General features: G+C 56.6%; 1 pseudogene; it reads left to right on the top strand.

Annotated features, from left to right (window-relative positions):
* The first annotated feature begins 16,001 nt into the window (after positions 1 to 16,001).
* Positions 16,002 to 18,973, top strand: LOC141933499 (serine/threonine-protein kinase pim-1-like; annotated as a pseudogene).
* Positions 18,974 to 19,380: the final 407 nt, after the last annotated feature.

Here is a 19,380-nt window from a genome sequence, read left to right as displayed (position 1 = left end):
GAACTGCTCCTGTGCAGCTCCTGCGCTGCCGAGGGCACCCACCGGTGCTGCTCCAACTTGGGGACCAGCAGCACCAGCTGGGAGTGCGAGAGCTGTGCTGGCCAGGGCACCGGTAAGAGGCAAAGCACCTTCATGGCCCTGGGCTGGGGCCAGGGCCCAGGCAAGGCCTGGCAGCGGGTGCCCAGGCTGGGCTTGGTAGAGCCTCTCTGCCCTAGGAGGGCTGGGGGCAGCGCTCTGGCCTCTCCACAGTGGCCTCTGTGCCTGTGACCTTCCTGCTTCCCCTTACAGACTCCAGTGACAGCTCAGAGCTCGCTGGCTCTGGCACCGGGCCATCCGACGACTCCCCAGCGTGTGAGGGCAGCAGCTGCTCCAGCTCACCTGGGCCCGACCACAGGCAACGCCACTCCCGGGTGCAACGTTGGGCCCAGACGCCCTACAGCCGGCCCAGGAGGCACCGGGAGAGGAGCCGCGCGCCAGCACCAGGTGCTGAGAGCAGCACCCCCAGCCAGGCAGCGCTGGGGACGTCCCGCAGCTCCCCAGTACCAGCGACCAGCAGCCCCAGTACCGCCAGCCAGCTGCCATCGGGGTCCTCCTGCCCGTCTCCAGCACTCGAGAGTGTCAGCTGTTCCAGCCGCCGTGGGCCCGTGCGGATGAGGGACCGCTCCCGCATGGAACGTCGGGTCCAAAACCCTTACAGCCGGCCTGGACACAGACGCGGGAGCAGCCGTGCGCCGTCCCCATGTACTGGCCCTGATCCATCTCCACCGGCACAATAAAGTGAGCCATTAATCTCTGCCCTGGGAGAGTCCACGCTCATTTGTCGGCTTCCTCCTCCTCTGCCTTTCTCGAGGGGCAGCGTTTGGGGTTGGGCCCAGAGTGTTTTCTTCCCCCGGGGCCTGGCAGCCTCTTGCCCAGCCCTCCCTCCTTGCGGCTCAGTCTCCCTGGGGAAGGTTCACACCAGTGGCAAAGCTACTTTTCTTTACAAGTTCCGCTCAGTGTCACGGCTGGAGTTGTGACATGAAGATTGCTGTAGATTGTCTTGTGACAGTAGCCAAAGGGCGTTCCCGTTGCCCAATTCCAGGTCCTGTTGCCCACCATGATCGCTGCTGTACCAACTGAAGCTTCCTCCTTACAGTATAAGGCAAGAAATCCTTTAGCGCAGAGACTGCAAACTCCTGGTACGGAATTTACTCCACAGAGCTCAGGGACCCAGGGCAGTACCTGTGACTGAGGGCCAGAGTCCCCTCATACGCCTCCGAGAGAAAAAAAATCACACGTGCTCTACGGGAGGGTAACAAGGGGCCTGGGCAATGTCCATCGTCCGGAAGGATTTCCCTCCTGTTGGAGACCTGCAAGTACCCTTCTAGTGCAGGGAGGGGAAAGGATTTGGTTGCAGAGTCACTGCTGAACAGCTCTGTGGAAGCTGGTGGCGAGCTAGAAGGCTGAATCAAAGAATGATGGTGACCAAAGCGGGAAGGAAATCCCATGGGGTGGCTGTACAGATCTGAACAACCCTCTGCTCTTCAGGCAAGCTGCTGGTGGTCTTACGGTGTGTGCGTTAAGGGCCTTCCCGAGAGGCCTCAATGCAGCATGAACGTTGACTCCTTCCGGGAGAGAGCAGCTGTCCTCTGGGAGGCAGGCAGGGGAACTGGGGAGACCTGAGGGGCTTTTCTGCCAACAAAGAGGCAACGAGGAAGGAAAGGAGGTAGAGAGGGTCCAGAAGAGAGCTCGGTGGCAGCACTTTGTCCTTCCATTCTTGACTGCTGTGACTGGGAAGATGCGAGGTCTGGACGTGGCCAGAACAGGTCGTGCTCTGCAGGGGGATTGAGACGGGAGCTCCGAGGCCCCCCCGAGCCCTGGAGCTCGAATGGAGCTGCCCAAAGAGCTGTGAGCGTGCACAGCCCCGCTCTGAGCTGAGGCGCTTGTTCCCTGGCCCTGTTCCCCTCTGCCGGCATCTCGCCCACGGAGCTCTGTAATGCCCGGGCATCGGGAGGCCGAGCGGTGTGTCTTTTGTGGGACTAGAACTTCTCTAATTCACTGTGCTTTGTTTACCTTAAGTTCTATCAATAGCAACCAAGTTCTGCCATAAATCTGAAACTGCTGTGAGCTTTGTTCTCTCAGTTATTTCAGTAAAACAAAGCAGCTTATGCTTTAAACCCTCAGTGAAGTTTACAGTTTGCCTCAACTTAAAAAGGCCCTGCATGCTATCATAAGATAGTGACAAAAATGTACACATAGAAATTGATAATTGATCATGTAATTATTCAGCGGTTACTACGCACATACAATTGCACATATGGGAAGAGTATCGCCTTGAAACCTAATCAGCATTTTAAAAAAGACTTAATATCAGTTATTGCCTTCTCCTTGAGGGCTGAGGGTTTGCTTTGCTTTCTTTTACGTTCAGCATTTCTTTGTAATAGCTTGCATTCCTCTGTTTTTAAATAGACAGCTTTACATAAGCAGAACTGAAAAAGATGCTTTTTCGTTCAACTTTTTGGTTGATCGTAAGAGTTGTACAAGTTATAAGTGCAAAATACCACAAACTACTGCTGCTAAAATTGTATCCAAACAAATATTTCTTGAAGGGGCAGAAGAAACCCCAGCAGACATAAATTTACAAGTGTTTTCTTGTTGTCCTTTCCCAAGATTTATCAGAGCTGTATCCCATCCTCTGTGTCTCAGAGGTGCGTGGTTCCCAGGAGTGAAAAGATGGGCCAAACAGCTCCTCCAGAATCAAGGCCAGCACTTGAACGTGCCACTGCTCACAGCTCCTTCTAAAAAAAAGGTCTTCATAACTGTAATAGATTAAAATCCCATGAAAGGGTAAGAACTGTCAGGGAAAGGCACCAGGAAAAGGGGGGAGAAAGCAGCACCCAGAGACGGGGTCAGGGAAACAGAATTTATTTTCTAGTTCATAAAGCCCTGCTGCAGCCCTGCTAGTGCTGCCGGCGGGGCGGCCTCTTGCAGGGCTGGGGAGAGTCCTGGGAGCTGGGGGCCCTCCTCTTTGGGGCGCGCTTGGGCCTCCCACTGGAGCGGTTGCTGCGCTGCCTGGGAGCGCAGGGGCTGTGGCTGCAGCCCTGGGCAGAGGGTCCTGCAGCCACCGCCTCCCCCAGCCCCTCCTGGGGCTGCTCCTATTCTGCCAGGACAGGCGCAGATGGGGGGCGGCCTTGACCCCCGCGGAGGGTGGCCTCCGACGTGCCGGCTTCCTCCTCCCTGTTAGAGCTGTCATGGCTGCTGGAGGAGGTGTTGCCAGTCCTGCACCAGGAGCAGTTGCAGCTGAAGAAGGTGGGGCTGGAGTTGGCCTCAGACCTCTCACCCTCCTCCCCCACAGCCAGGGAGCACAGCAGCCTCCAGGCCTCCTCGCTGCACTGGCTCGCGATGGTGTCGATGATGCCACGGGCCAGAGGTGCTGCGCGTTCCCCAAGGCCAGGCTGCAGCACCCGGACCAGGGCCTCCTCCACCGGGCCGCTGACACACAGGGCGTGCACGATGTTGCCCACTGCACGACGCGTGTGCCACCACATTGGCCCGTGTATTGTCCACAGCTCCTGGCGCAGCCAGGCCAGCACGGGATCGAGGAGACATGCTTGCCTTTGGAAAAGTTCTGCCCAGACCTCGGGCAGGAGGCCCCCCACGGCCTCTGGCTCTGCAGCCCCCTGCTCGTGTGGGGACAGTGTCCCCTGTGGAGAAGATGGAGGGGACGCCGTGGGGTGACGGGGGCTGTTCTCGGCCCGGTGGCTGGGAGCTGGGCCTGCCTGGCTGCTGCCTTCTGGAGACACTTCGAGGAGTGTCATGCCATACTGGTGGCCACCAGATCTTCCCTGCCCAGAAAACTGCACAAAGTCCACCAGTCCTCTGCAGAGCGGGCACTGTGGTTTCATCTGTATCCACCGCAGGATGCAGCCCAGGCAGAACCGGTGGCAACAGGGCATCGCATAAGCGACATCACCTCGATCATGGCGGCAGATGGGGCAGATCTCCTCTGTCTCCGAGGCCATGTTCACGTGCTGCAGGAGGTTGGGGAGTGCTGAGGACGAGGAGCTGCTCCCGCTCGCTGTCGCCGGTGCCACCAAAGGGTGTCACGTGCTGCAAAAGTGAGAGTGGCCCTGCTCACTCGCTGTCCCAGGGAGGGGAGGGGAGGGGAGGGGAGGGGAGGGGAGGGGAGGGGAGGGGAGGGGAGGGGAGGGGAGGGGAGGGGAGGGGAGGGGAGGAAGAAATGCCCAGGCCCCTGGTGAAGGACACCCTCCCGGCTCCCTGAGCCCAATCTCACCCACCCCAGAGCTGCCCCGGGGGGACGCTTCCCCGCACAGCTCACCTCTGCTGCCGCAAGCACACCCGTCGGTGCCTGGCTGCCTGACCCAGGCAGGGCCGGGGAAACACAGGGGGTGGCTCAGGGATGGGCACTGAGAGCTGCCGATGGCAGCCCCCAAAGCACCACCCAGCACTGGGAGCAGCCTTGCTCGGCCCTTCAGACCTCACAGGCTCGCTGCCAGAGTCCAGGCTCGAGCCAGACTGAGCCAGGCTCTGCCGGTGCCCAAAGCTTTGAGGGGTGTGAGGTCACAGTCCATCGCCCACTGATGTCACAGCCCACCACTTGGTGATTGGACATCTACCCCGCAGCACTGGTGCTTCCACACACACCTCTGGGGCTACCGCAACCCCGCTTTCCTCTCCCTCTCCTCAGCTCTGTCTTCTGCTTGCCACCGGTGTTTCATGCCAGTCGCCAAGGCCTTGGCTGTATCTTCAGCCCTCTCAGATGCCCCAAACTTCACTGTGGTGGTGCAATTCCCCCCTCACCCCTCCTCTGCCACTTAGCGTGGTGATTAGTGTGATTCCTCCCCTGCTCCTGGGCCACAGACCAACCTGAGGAGTTAAGTCCTGCTGATGGCAGTAAACAGAGCATTAAAACACAGCCCCTCACCTCCTAAGGGCCTGGGAGAACAATAAGAGAATTGCACACCCAGTGTTCAAGTATTCCCCGTGGGAATGCCACCCCCAACCTCAAGCTGGGAATATGAAAATATTCTCTTGGCATGTGGACTCAAATAACAGAAGCAATTCCTAAAGGAGTTCTGTGGCTTATGGAACCTGCTACATTTGAATTACAATACCAAGGTCTGTCCACATAAAGCCAAACCAGATGAAGAGGGGGACCCTAATCTGCTAAGCATTGAGAGCAGACTAGGTGTGAAACCCAGACAGCCAGCTCTGCAAAGGGAATTTCTTCCTATCTCTTTCCCACCATGCCTGACCTTTAGGCAAGTCAAAGACTAGACCCAGGTGAATGATGTCGTTTGGCCATGGCCAACAGATGTGTCTGACGGGGCCCTCCCAGCGCCTGCTGCACTCACCTCCTGACAGCCAGACAGGACTGGGGCTGTAGAGTCGTGCAAAGTTGTGCCCATCAGCACGGGCACAGCAGCTTTTGATGAGAGCTTTCCTACTCCTCACCTGGTTCTGCAACTCAGCTCATCAGTGACTGCAGCGAGCCGTGACTCCTCCTGCAGAGAAAATGCAAGGATTTCTTTTTAGTCTCCAGTCTGGTCAGGGCCATGGTCTGTACTCAACTTCTGTTGGGTCTATACTGGGGGACTGCTGCCACTGGGATTTGCCATCGTTCCTCCGTATGGCCAGACCCTCCTCCCACCAAGTAAGACCCTGTTCTCACCTCTCTAGAAGCAGGCATCTTGTGCTGGTCAGAGAGGGAAAATCCTCGTGCATCTGGCAGCGACCAACAACATCTCTTCAGTCTCCTCCGTTCATGCTCCACCTGCACGTCGGACAGGAGAAAGGGTCACAGAAAGCTGCCACCAAACAGGAGGCCCCACCATATAACGAGCTGCCAGAGGAAGAGAAACAATATGCCCTGTTCACTGATGGGTCTTGCTGCATTGTGGGAAAACATCGACGATGGAAGACTGCAGTGTGGCATCCCACACGAGAAACCACTGAAGCTGTTGAGGGACAAGGTGAATCGAGCCAGTTCACAGAGGTGAAAGCCACCCAATTGGCTTTGGAGGTTGCTGAGCGAGAAAAGTGGCTGAGGCTCTATCTCTACACTGACTCGTGGGTGATGGCAAGTGCCCTGTGGATGTGGTTGCAGCAATGGAAACAGAACAACTGGCAACACAAGGGCAGATCCGTCTGGGCCGCTGAAGTATGGCAGGATATTGCAGCCCGGGTGGAGAACCTCGTTGTGAAGGTGCGCCTTGTGGACGCCCATATACCCAAGAGTCGAGCCACTGATGAACATCAACACAACCAGCAGGCAGACCAGGCTGCTAAGATCGTAGTGGCTCAGGTGGACTTGGACTGGCAGCTTAAAGGTGAACTGTTCATAGCCCGGTGGGCCCATGAGACCTCAGGCCACCAAGGCAGAGATGCAACATACAGGTGGGCTCGAGATCGAGGGGTGGACCTCACCATTGACACCATCGCAGAGATCATCCATGGATGTGAGACGTGTGCTGCGATCAAACAAGCCAAATGGGTGAAGCCCCAGCGGAATGAAGATTGATGGATGAAAGTATGGAGAGGCCTGGCAGATCGACTACATCACACTGCCACAGACCCGCCGAGGCAAGCGCCACGTGCTCACAATGGTGGAAGCAACCACTGGATGGCTCGAAACTTATCCAGTGTCCCACGCCACCGCCCGGAACACCATCCTGGGCCTTGAAGAGCGAGTCCTGTGGCGACACGGCACCCCAGAGAGGATTGAGTCGGACAACGGGACTCACTTCCAAAATAACCTCATAGATGCCTGGGCAGAAGAACACGGCATCGAGTGGGTCTACCACATCCCCTACCACGCACCAGCCTCTGGGAAGATCGAGCGCTACAATGGACTGTTAAAAACTACATTGAGAGCAATAGGGGGTGGAACCTTCAAACACTGGGACACACATCTGACAAAGGCCACTTGGTTAGTCAACACAAGAGGATCTGCCAATCGAGCTGGCCCGGCTCAGTCAAAACTTCCACGTGTTGTGGATGGGGATAGAGTCCCTGTGGTGCGCATGAGGGATCTGCGGGGAAAAATGGTCTGGGCTAGTCCTGCGCCGGGCAAAGGCAAACCCATCCACGGCATTGCTTTTGCTCAAGGACCTGGGTGCACCTGGTGGGTGATGCAAAAGGATGGAGAGGTCCGATGTGTACCACAAGGGGACTTGATTGTGGGTGAAAACACACCGTGAGTTATACTGTGCTTTTGTTAATTTTTCCTTGTCAATGCTAATTGCTAAGTGGCAGCTGGATGTGACGCACATGGTATAGAATAAAGGGGTGGATTATGTCCTGGTTTAACCAGGATAGGGTTAAGTTTCCCCAGCAGTGGGGGGGAGCTCTAGCCGGGTTATTCAGATACCATGCGGACGTCACATCCTGGCAGGTCACATTTTTCCTGGCGTGGGAGGGCGGTGCACTCGTGGTTTTGTACATCGTGCTTCCCACTGCTGTATTTGGTAGCTATTTTGCTCTGTTAATTGCTATCATTATTACTGTTATTGTTATTGTTGTTGTTTGTTGTGTTGCTATTGCACTGTTGTATTAAACCTTTCCTTATTTCAGTCTTGGGGCTTTGTATTTCACTCCCTTTGTGGGGGAGGGGCAGCGGCACACCGGCACACGGGAACAGCCCGCTCCTGTGCCTTTAAGACTTCTCTTTTGAAGTACATCCAGCCTTCCTGGACTCCCATATCCTTCAGGGCAGCCTCCCAAGGGATTTTGTTAATGAGTCTTTTGAACAGGTCGAAGTTAGCCCTCCGGAAGTCTAAGGTGGCAGTTTTACTGACCCCTCTCTTTGTTTCTCCAAGGATCGAAAACTCAATCATCTCATGATCACTGCACCCCAGATGGCCTCCAACCTTTACCTCCCCCACAAGCTCTTCCCTGTTCACAAGCAGCAGGTCCAGGAGGGCACCTTCCCCGCTCGGCTCACTCACCATCTGTGTGAGGAAGTTATCCTCCACACGTTCCAAGAACCTCCTGGATTGTTCCCCCTCTGCTGTGCTCTGATCCCAGCAGATACCGGGAGGTTAAAGTCCCCCACAAGAACAACAGCAAGTGACTGCAAGATTTCTCCCAACTGTTCATAGAAAGCTTCATCCCCCTCACTGCTTTGGTCGGGGGGTCTATAGCAGACTCCCACCACAAGATCTGCTTTATTGGCCCTTAACCTAACCCAAATACTCTCAACCCCATTATCACTATACATGATTTCTGAGCACACATAACATTCTCTAACATACATATAGACACAAGCCTGTCAGCCTGTGCATTCCCTTCTGCTAAAAATCCTGGTAGGGTACTGTGACTATGAATGTGCAACACATAATAGGGATTCTGATGTTTTTGGATCAATTCCCACAAGAACCGTAACAAATTAAACAATTTTTCATTATCCACTGTTGCCGGAGAATATTGGACTTGCACAGCTCTTTATTTTTCCAATAGTACACACTTATGCTCTCGCCAAAGCTCTTACTTCATCATTAGCAAATCAGCAATTAGACAGCTATCAACCTTCTCTCCTACCAGCATCAGACCCCTCTAACACGCGCTGTGCAGACCAATCACCCTCTCGTTCACGCGCTGTTCACGCGGCGGTAACTTCTCACAGCTCAGCGCTTTCCCACAGCTCAGTGTTGCAGCTGGCCGTTGTTCTTCCCTGAGACCTCGGCACAACTCGGCAGTTTCTGATCTTTCTCCCCAGGCCTGTTTCTCATCAAATCCTCGCTGCTCCTCAGGGGCTGCGCAGGGCTGACAGGCCGATGCCTCCCACAAGCGACGACCCTCACCTGCCGTCTCAGCGGGGGCAGGGATGGAGACAGGCAGCACGGCAGAGATGCAGGGTAGGGACGGCTCAGGAATGGAGATGAACTGTAGCAGGCGATTTACAGATGTTACCGCAGCAACTCTGTCATGAGATAAACACTCAGTTAGTAGTGTTAGTGTAAGTACTAAGAAGGAATTTCACAGCGTGACTGAGCACAACGCGCTGTGTTCTGTGTTAGAGTGTTTGCTCTTGAGGTCCCACAAATGAAGTTTTAACGGCTGAAGGTGAGTGAAGCATCTTTTGTTTACTCTCCAAATCAAAGCGGGCTGCGAAATTGTCTGTTGGGGGAAATCCTGGATAAATATCACCTGTAGGATGTGTGTACTTACAGCTAAGTTCTCATTAAAATCCATTAATTAGGGCAGCGCGGGCAGCGCCGCTTCAGCACCCTGGAGAGCGCCCGGCGGCGGCGGCGCGGGGACCGTGCGCGGACGCGCCCCCGCCCGCGGAGTCCCGGCCCCGCCCGGAGCCGAGACACGGCCACGGCCACGCGCGACCGGCCCCGGGAGACGCAGCCGCCACCCCCCGCCGCAGGCGCAGCGGCACAGGCGCGCAGGGGCGGGGGCACACGGGCACCGGGGCCGGGCGGGCGCAGAGCCCCGCGCAGAGACAGCGCGTGCGCACGCACCCGCGCAGGCGCACACCGAGACACGCGCGCACACGCAGGCTCAGGGGCGCGGCAACACCCGAACCCCGACACCCCCACAGACCCCACACCCCACTCGCGCCGTCGCACACGCACTTTCTCACCCGCCGCAGCCCCCCCCCCCCGCGCAGGCACAGTCCCGCGCGGACACCCAGCGACCCCCGGACACAGTCACACCCGCGCACGCACACCCGGACCGCGCGTGCTCCCGCCCCCCGACACGCGGACACACACGCCCGCGGGAGGGGCGGCTGGCGCCGGGGGAGGGGGGCGCGGGCGCCTGCGCGGGGGGAGCCGGCCCCGGCCGCGCAGCCCGTCCCGGCGTGCCCCGGCGCCGCGGCCCCGAGGCGGGGGAGCAGCGGCCGGCCCCGCCCGAGCTGGCGGCAGACAGGGACAGCCCGGACCGCTCCGGGGCTCCCCCGGCGCCTCCCGCCCCACGGTCAGGCTGCGCTCGCGCCCGGCGGGGGGGGACGGCTGGTCCGTGCGCGGGCGCGGGGGGGCGCGGAGCGACGCGCGGGGGGGCGCCGGGCGGCGGCAGCTCGCGGGGCTCGCGCGGCCCCGCCGCTTCCCCCGGAGCCGGCGCCGGGCTCCGCGCCGAGGGGGCCCGTCTGAGCGGGGCCCGCGCCCGCCCTCGGGGCCGCTCCGGGCAGCGCCCGCCCGCGGCTGCGCGCTGGGGACGCGCCGCCTCCGCCGCGCTCGGTCGGGGCCGCGGGCAGCGCTGCCGCGCTTGGGAAGGTAAGACCCGGTGGTTTTTCCCCGTTAACGGTTTTTTTTGTTTGCTTGATTATTTTTGTTTGTGTGTGTGTTTTGGCGTACTTAACCTATTTTAGAAACAACACATGAATTGTTTAATTAGCAATAGGTAGCTGAACTCTAAAGAACAGGCAAATCTCCATCTGCTGGAGAGGACTTTTCCCTGTTAACCGAACTGTTTTGTGTACCGGTCTGTTACAAGGGCTGGAAGAATCACGCTGTTCATGGATAGTTTGGATAGATTTTCTTGTAAACTGGTTACAGGTGGTTATTTTCTTGGGTAAGATAGTACTGCTGCTCGTCAGGAGATGTCCTGATGAGTGTATGAAGTCAGGTAACGCTGGGTCAGATCCAAAATGCCACCAGTGAAGAGCGTGTTCTTGAGCAGCATCTTTCGTCCTGACCTTGTGCTCTGCCCCAGCACACTGCACAGCTCCAGGGAGAGCTGAGAGCCTCTCTGGTCTGGGGCTGCTTCCTGCTGGGGCAGCTCAGGAGCTGCTGCTGTGTGTTGTGCAGGTATGTAAATATTTATTGCTTTGTGTAGGGTGTCTGTGATTATGAACATGAAGAGAAGCGTGTGACCAGCTGTGAAGGTGTGGAGGATGTAGACAGCGATGACTGGCTGGAACTGTCTGGCAGTTCAAAACTTGTTTGTTATCAGCGTTATTTTTAATCAGCTAAAGTGCCAGCTAATTGTCCGTATACTTTTTGGGACAAGCAAATTTTATATATATGTGTGGCTTTAATAATATACTGTGCAAGATATTCCCAAGGCAGCTGTGTGTTTTGTAATACAAACATAAAGGCAAAAGACCTCTTGGAAGGAGGAGCCACAGTCAGAGCGTCTCCCCCCGTGGAAATCTCAGCATTGCTTGGGTCACGAGGCAGCTGATCTCTCTCTGTGCAATGACAGCACAATTGACCTCAGGCTTTCCGTTGGCATTCTGAAGGCAATGAGAATCAGGCCTTTACCTTTAATCCTGAGTTAAGTCTCTAGATTATCCCATGTGGCATAGCAGGAGCTTGTTAACCCTCCGGTCGTGTCAGTGAGTCTCCTGTAGCTCAGCATCGTAAAGCTCCTTGCAGGACAGGTATGATTATTCAGAAGGTGTATAATTCCTTAGCCTGCACACCCAGGGAGCATTAGTACAGTCTTTCATACAAGCCTGCAATAATTGTTCTATCCAGTCTGGGAACTGGTGATGTCATGCAAATTCATTTTATGTTCAGGATTTCAACTAATATATTGGCTTATGTGGGGTTGGGATTTCTTTGGGCTCTTGGAGATTCGTTTGCTTTTCCTATAGAAAGGCAGATTTAGTTCATAAGTGCATCTTTCCATTAAAAACCTGGGGCAGTAACAAGGTGGCGGTGTGAAAGTTGTCTTGGCGATATAGAACATGACAATCTGTCCTTAGCCCAGGATGGGAAGGGCTGTTGGTCAGGCCTGTGACCTGCTGAAGTCAGGCCTGCGATACTTTTTAATTTTTATCAAGTTTTCCATTGAAAACTACTTGTGAAAATATACTTTCAAATGTATTAGTTTACTCTGTCTAAACAAAATAAGATTAATGTAAAACATTAATGTCAATTCACACATTAATCTGTGAGCGGTCACTTTTCTGGTCCCTGTTTCTTTTTTTCCTGATGTTTACATCAGGTGAGAAGAAATCTTTGTTCACAAAATAGTTTGTGTTAATCATTGTTTACTTTGCTGCCCCAAGAAATGCAGCGTGAAGAACTGGAAGGCTGACTCTGGGAAGACACTGATGTTTGGAGCGTGTGTCTGAGATACCTCAGTTCCATTAGAAATCGGATTTCTGTATCTACGTTTGGATACTTCTCAGTAACAAGGGAGTAGGGTCAATGCAGCCTCTCGATGAATCCGGGTCACTTCTGATTTCCCCCCAGCAGTGGTGGCTGAGCATTACAGCCTTGGCGCAGAGCTCACTGCAGTTAATGGCCATCTCTGCCCTGCCGCCAGCGGGCTGTGGGGCGTCGTTAGACAGATACACAGACTGATGGTGCAGCTGGGAGCTCAGTAACCATGGAAACCAGCAGAATATACTGCAGGTTTTAGAACTGACTGAATTCTGATTTTTAAATTTTTTTTAAAGGGGAATAGGGTTTTTTACCATGGTTTGACAACAGGGTACGTGTTCATCATCTTGGGAAGGGCTTTTGCTCTGCAGAATGCAATGCGGGTAAGTCCCGGGCGATAACCGTGTTTAGGGAAAACAAGGTACTATGAAATGTTAGAGTGAGTATAACAAAGCAACCTTTGTAAGTGCTTGTGTTGGGCCTAAGCTGTTAGTCATGAAAGGTGGGCTTGCTTAAGAGGAGAAAAGAAAGACAGATGTGAGTAAAGAAAAAAATTATAAAAATCTCTCCCTTTCAGGCATCTGAAGCAGTTTAGGACCATTTGATCTTAGAAAACGTGTACTTTGAAACCCAGTGAATTCTCTTGCAAAGAGGGAACAATATAAATGCAATAACTGAAGGTTAGATTGTGATACCCTTGTGTAAAAAATAAAAAACAGTGCTTCATTCTTTAACTGGTGCTACTTGACTTGGTGGAGCTGGTCAAGGCGCAGTTCAGTGTGACTCACGGAGTTTAGTCCCGACTGTTTAAGGGAAGGTCAGAGGCGTTTGCTGAGGCTTAAGTAGACGGCCACAGCCCCGTCAACAGAGTGTGCTGGTGTTTGGCAACATGAATGTTTCCTTGGCAGGAGAAGAGGGTTTGTTTGTCCTGGGAATGATTTCAGTAAATGTCTCTGGTGCTTGGTCTCCTCGGTGCATCCATTGAGGGAACACCTCCTGTAGTCACCCGTCTCTCCTCCTTTATGCCTCAGAGGAGATATTTTTAAACTCGAGCATTTGGAAGATTGATAACATTTGCAGTCAGTGGCAGAGAAGGCAGACTAGCTGGACAGCTGAGCAGAAAACCCCAGTCAGTGTGCCCTTGCCAAGCTCTGAGCACTGTGTGATGTGTGGAACAGAGCGGCCGTTCCTAAGCAGGAGGTGCCGTGGTTGGGCTCCACATGCCCACAGAGAGCTTCAGATCCCAGCACCTTCTGGGAAGGGGCTGCTCTGGCCCCACGGGTGGGTCAAATTCTTGTTCATGGGAGGTGTGCTTTTCTCCTTTGAGCCATCTGCAGATAATATAGACTGACACCAGATGTGCTCTGGCGTGCTGGGCTGTGTCACAGCCTATAACATCTGACAGGATCCCTCGTGGCCAGGGCATAAGTCTCCTGAGAAAGGCTGAACATCTGCCCAGCCCACCAGAGCGATGCCAGGGGAGTGAAACGGTTTCTCCGTGACCCCTGAGGACACGGGTTTGAAGCTCAAAGTATGAGATGTGTTGGGTCTTATTTAGAACACGTGAATGTTGCTGCTGTTTGGTGGTTCCTCTCCAAGCTTTGTTAAAAGCAGGAACACATCCCGGCTGTCTGTGCCCTGAGCTGTACCAAGGCTGCACACCCTGCTGGCTGCGGGTCACTGCAGGTCCCTGCTCACCTCTCCCAGTGTAAAGTTTTATGCTCTGTATTTCTGATAATGTAGGCTCATAGTGCCATTTTTTCTGAATATTTCTAAGCATTTTTTTTCCTTGCATTTTGTCTTTTTTTGAGACTGTAGTAAGAACTTCTTGGTGTTGTCTGGGGGCTGTGCCCTGTATCCTTGGGTCAGAGGGTGAGCTTGTGGGGGTGCAGTTCTCACCCCTCCCACCCCTCCTGGTTGGGTGCTTGGTGCTGGGTGTGATTCCCCCCACCTCCCCCAGCTGTGCCCCGTCTGTGGAGATAAGGACTGAGAACGTTACTGAGCCTGGCTCCTGCCCTCCCGCCTGCTGGGAATGGGTTATAACAGCCCCTCATCTCCTCAGGGCCTGGCACACCTGGGCCTGGGATGGGCTCAGATGGGAGCAAGAACAGAGGTTTTTTAAATAAAACTAGATAGTTGTTAAATATACCTGAGGCATTTCTTAATCTTGTGTTAGAGCAGAATTCAATATTACTTCTATAATATTCTTCTAAGTGAGCATCAGATCTTAGCCTGGAGTGCGGGGATAAGAAAAAAGGGTGCAAGTGAAAGAAGCAGATCATTTACTATTTTATCAGGCGGGAGCATGCTAGCACGGTTTGTTCACAGTTGCCGGACTGCAATGTCAACACTTCCTAGGTGCTGTTAGATCTTGCAGCCTGTGTTACTCAGAGCCACTTAGCCCTTCCAGCTCGTGCTTGCCAGCTCATTTGTCACACCCAGTGTGTCTGATTCTCCTTTCGAGGTGTTGCCCTGAAAGTACTTTCTTCAGCCGGACATTAACTGTCTGCAGCCCAGTTATGTCACTCGTAGAGGGAGGCCATCAGCGAAGCAGTCTCAGGTTTCTAGATGCTTTTGACACTGAAATGTTATAAAACTCTCCAATTTCCAGTTTTGTGATGAGACTGAGTAGGTATTCTAAATCGCAATTGGTGAGTACTGTGGGCTATCAGCTTGGCAAATTATAACCACTGACACGTACCGATAATGGGGAAAAAATCACATTCCTCGTATGAGTATTTAACCCAGTGATTGATTCTTCAGTTAGCAAATCTGTTACGTTTATATCCAGTTACAGAGTGATTATATATACACGTTAAGCTTGTTTGTGCAATCAGCAGTGTTAAATCTAAATTCAGGAATCTGCTGTGCTGGCTGCTGCTGCTGCAGTCACCCCCGTGCCCTGTGGAGGAGGAGGCTCCCCAGCCCCTCTGGTTTCGTGCTGCAGAGCGAGCCAGGGCAGTTCAGTTCTGTGAAGGGACAGGATCTTCATGTGCCGATGGGTTTGTGATGGAAACCCGTCTGTGCCAGATACCGAGTTAATGCTGGTCAGTTTGTCTTCCATAAGCTCCTCGCAGTGAGCAAAAAAGCGAAGAAAAAGAGTGTGTTGAGTTGGTGTGCAGTCTGCGCTTGGAACCGAGTGCTGCGGTGTGTGGCTTTGAGAACAAGCTGGAGAGCAGTGGCAATACATCCAACAGGATTTATTTTGCATTCTCTGAGCTTGTTTATTTATCTTATTTATTTATCTTATCTCTGGAACTGGGGGAAGTATCTCAGACAGTGACTTCGGAGGAAAAAGAAAGGGGGGGGAGGGGGGGAATTTTAAAACGGTTGTTAGTCAAGAGTGCCCAGCTGGAGTCACCGCTTTTACTAGAAGAGGGAAAAGTTGAGGCAGCGGTTTGCCGGTGGTGAAGTACCGGCAGCGCGTGGTGGGAGGGCGGGACGGGATCCACCGGGACGTTGTGAGATCGCAGGAAAAGCACAATAACGTGAAGAAGCAGCCAATAAAACATGGGGATTTTGGTGCGGATGCGGGAGGAAGAGGAGCTGCGTGGCTGCCAGCCGGCCGGTTCTGCCGGCCCGGCAGAGAGAGCAGCCGGTTGGGACTGATTGTGGGCCCGATCCCGGGCTGGCGGCAGGGCCGGGTCAGGCTGAGCCTGCCCGTGCCCCCTGCCCCCCGCCCCCCCCCGCGCCCCGCCCGGTTTGCATTGTGCGAGCCGTGGCAACCGCGGAATGCGTCGGGGCTCCCTGGGCAACGGGGCCACAGCCGGGCAGTCGGGCAGCGGACGAGCGATGGCCGGCAGCAGCAGTTTGGCTCTCCCGGCGTTTCTCGCCCCCGACCCCCCCCGCGCGCCTCTGGCCCCTTCCCCTTCCCGCCGCGCCGGGCCCCGCCGCCTCGTCCCCGCCCCGCGGCTCTCGCCCTATTGGCGGTGGCGCCGCTGGATGGGCCGGCACGGCTGGGCCTGGCGCGGCAGCGCCGCCCCCCGGCTCTGCCCGGCCCAGCCCCGGTCGCCGCTCCCCCCGGGGCCGGTGGGGGGCTGCTGTGCCGAGGCCGCTCCCTCCCCGCCCCACCCCGCCTCCGTCTCCTCCTCCTCCTTCTCCCCGGGCTCCCCAGTCCGCCCGCAGCCACTCGGCAGCCCGAGTGCCGGCACAGAGCCACCGGTGCCCGGTCCGGTTCGGGAGGTGCCGAGCCTGGCCCCGGAATCGGGCGAGGGGGTCGGGGTGCCTCTCCCGAAGATCCCCTCGCCGGCCCATCGACATCCCGGGAGCGGCGCGGAGCTACACGCGGCCAAAGCAGCGCCAGGTCAGAGCGGGACGGGCCGGTTTGGCTGGGCCCGGTTCGGCGGGGGGCGAGGGGGCGGCTGGGACGGGGCGGTGACGGCCCGGTCCGGCCCGCAGGGAAGGAGAAGGGGCGGCTGGAGGAGCTGTACCAGGTGGGCCAGCTACTGGGGAGCGGCGGCTACGGCTCGGTGTACTCGGGCATCCGCCTCTCCGATGGCACCCCGGTAAGTGGCGGGGACAGCGGCGGGGCGGAGGGGAGGAGGAGGAGGAGGAGGAGGCTCAGCCTGTCGCTCCCCTTGGCTTGCAGGTGGCCATCAAACATGTGCCCCGGGCACATGTCACAGCGTGGGGTTTGCTGGTGAGTGACCGGGGCTACCGGGAGAAGCCGGGGCATTACGGGGTGGGGGATAAGGCGAGGCCCGAGAGGGTGGAAACCGGGACACAGCGGGGGGAGCGGGCGTGGAGTCACTGGGGGACGCGGAACATCCCGGGTGAGGGGCTGCCCAGTCCCGGGGGGGCCGGGCGGGGGGCACAGGAGCATCCCCTTGGCAGGGGGGATCCCCAGGCACCGGTGGGGCTGAACAAGGGGCAGCGGAGCATCCCGGGTGGAGGGGTGCACAGAACTGATGGGGCTGAGTAGGGGCGCACCCGAGCAGCGGTTCCCTAGCAACGGGGGGCACTGGGGCATCCCCTTGGCAGGGGGGATGCCCGGGCACTGGTGGGGTCAGGCAGGGGGGCACTGGAGCATCCCGGCTGGTCCCCCTGCAGCCCAGCGGCACTCGAGCGCCGATGGAGATCGTGTTGCTGAACGCGGTGGGCTCCTCCGGCTTCCGCGGCGTCATCCGCCTCCTCGACTGGTTCGAGCTGCCGGACGGCTTCGTGCTGGTGCTGGAGCGTCCGGAGCTCGTGCAGGATCTCTTCGATTTCATCACCGAGAGGGGATCCTTGTCGGAGGAGGTGGCGCGGGGGCTGTTCCGGCAGGTACTGGAGGCCGTGCGGCACTGCAACGCCTGCGGTGTCCTGCACCGGGACATCAAGGCGGAGAACATCATCATCGACCTCGCCAGCAGTGAGCTCAAGCTCATCGACTTCGGCTGTGGCACCTTCCTCCAGGACACGGTCTACACGACATTTGCCGGTGAGCCCACAGCCGGGGGGATGCTCCCGGCACTGCACGGCCCAGCCTGACCGGGCACCGGTTCCCCCTTTGGAGGGGGGGGGAATTAATTACTCAGCCGGCTGCCAAGTTGTTTTTGGCGCGGGGCGCATGTTGTGAAACGGGAGCCGGCTCCCAGCCGCTGCCACCCACCTGCCCGGGGCTGGGGTGGGGGGATCCAGCCTGACAGAAACAAACACCCGTGGGGGTAGCGGGGTGGGGGGGGTTGCAAAACCCGTATGCTGGCCGGTTTGGATTGCAGGCGTGGAAGGGCTTGGGCTGCTCCACTCCCCTTGTTTGCCTTGGCGTTTTTTAAATATTTTTTTTTGGCTAAGGCAGGGTGGAAAGGCGTGGGGTTTTCCCACCTGTGGGGTTTTTTTCCTTATTTTCTCCTTCCCCCGCCCCCCCCCCCCCCCCTCCCCCGCACATAACGGTCAGGCCTTCCCCGGGCCCATGCTGCCCTCTTCCGGCACCGGCGGCTTTTTTTTACAACCCAAAGTTTGTAAACAAGAGTCCTGTGTTGGCGAGGGGGTGGCAGGTCACACTGTGTGTCATCATCCCCGGTGCAGCCCCCGTGTCCCCAAGGACGCTCGGGTGAGGATCCGGGAGCGGGCAGCATCCGCCTGACGAGCTCCGCCTGTCTCCCGTAGGAACACAAGCGTACAGCCCGCCGGAGTGGGTCCTCTACCACCGCTACCATGGGCGTTCAGCAACAGTCTGGTCCCTGGGCATCCTGCTCTATGACATGGTCTGCGGGGACGTCCCCTTCGAGCAGGATCAGGACATCGTCAGGGGCCAGCTCTTCTTCTACCAGCCGATCTCCCTCGGTGGGTCCCCGACTTCGTGGCGGGCAACGGGTTTGGGAGATGGCACCGGGTGCACGAGTATCCCCGCTCTTACGGCTGTGGAGGAGGGTGATCTCCCGGGGTTAGCTGGGGGAGGTGGTACGTGAGGAGGGTGATCTCCCGGGGTTATCTGGGGGAGGTGGTACGTGAGGAGGGTGATCTCCCGGGGTTAGCTGGGGGAGGTGGTACGTGAGGAGGGTGATCTCCCGGGGTTATCTGGGGGAGGTGGTACGTGAGCAGGGTGATCTCCCGGGGTTATCTGGGGGAGGTGGTACGTGAGGAGGGTGATCTCCCGGGGTTAGCTGGGGGAGGTGGTACGTGTCCTGCCATCCTACTCTCCTCCAACACAGCTCCTGGATCGGGAGGTTTGGGGGTAGCTCTGAGCACACCCAGCATGTCCTGGGCACTGCGGACAGGGGTGGAAGGTGCACAGGAGCCTTCTCTGACTGGCGGTGTCTGGTTTCTCTCCCCAGAGTGCCAGGATCTCATCAGGTGGTGTTTGTCCTCGTGGCCTTCGGACAGACCATCTTTGGAGGACATTTTCAACCACCCCTGGCTGCGAGGCACTCACCTGCCCTAGGAGATGGCAGAGACCCCACCTGCACGGTTTGGCCCGGGACCCTGGCACATAACAGCTCCAGGCATCTCCTGGCCGTAAGAAGCAAAGAAGACCAGGCTTCCTCACCACCGTAGCACTGAGCAGGGATCGTCGGGAACACGCACATCCTGTCCCGAAGCTGGGCTGGAGACCTGATCTTCCAAGTGCTGGTGGCCACCATCCAACCCAGCTGTCCTGGGCTCCATCTGAATGACCCTGTCTCATTTGCTGGTCTTGCCAGTAATTTTTTTTTTTTTTTTTTTTGGTTTTGGTTGTGTTATTGTTATTGGTGGAGAGAGGAGACCTTATTGCAAACCATCTAGTTTTGGTGGCTCCCAAACCTCTTCCTGACCACCTGAATTCGGGACGGCGAGAGGATCAGAGACCTTATTGCAAGAGAAGCTTCAATGGGGGAAAAACAGTGGCCGAATGGCTGCCGCC

This window comes from Strix aluco, chromosome 22 (genome assembly GCF_031877795.1).
Source record: "Strix aluco isolate bStrAlu1 chromosome 22, bStrAlu1.hap1, whole genome shotgun sequence".
NCBI lineage: Eukaryota > Metazoa > Chordata > Aves > Strigiformes > Strigidae > Strix > Strix aluco.
Note: the sequence above shows the minus strand (reverse complement) of the source record. Positions and strands in the feature narration are given on the sequence as shown.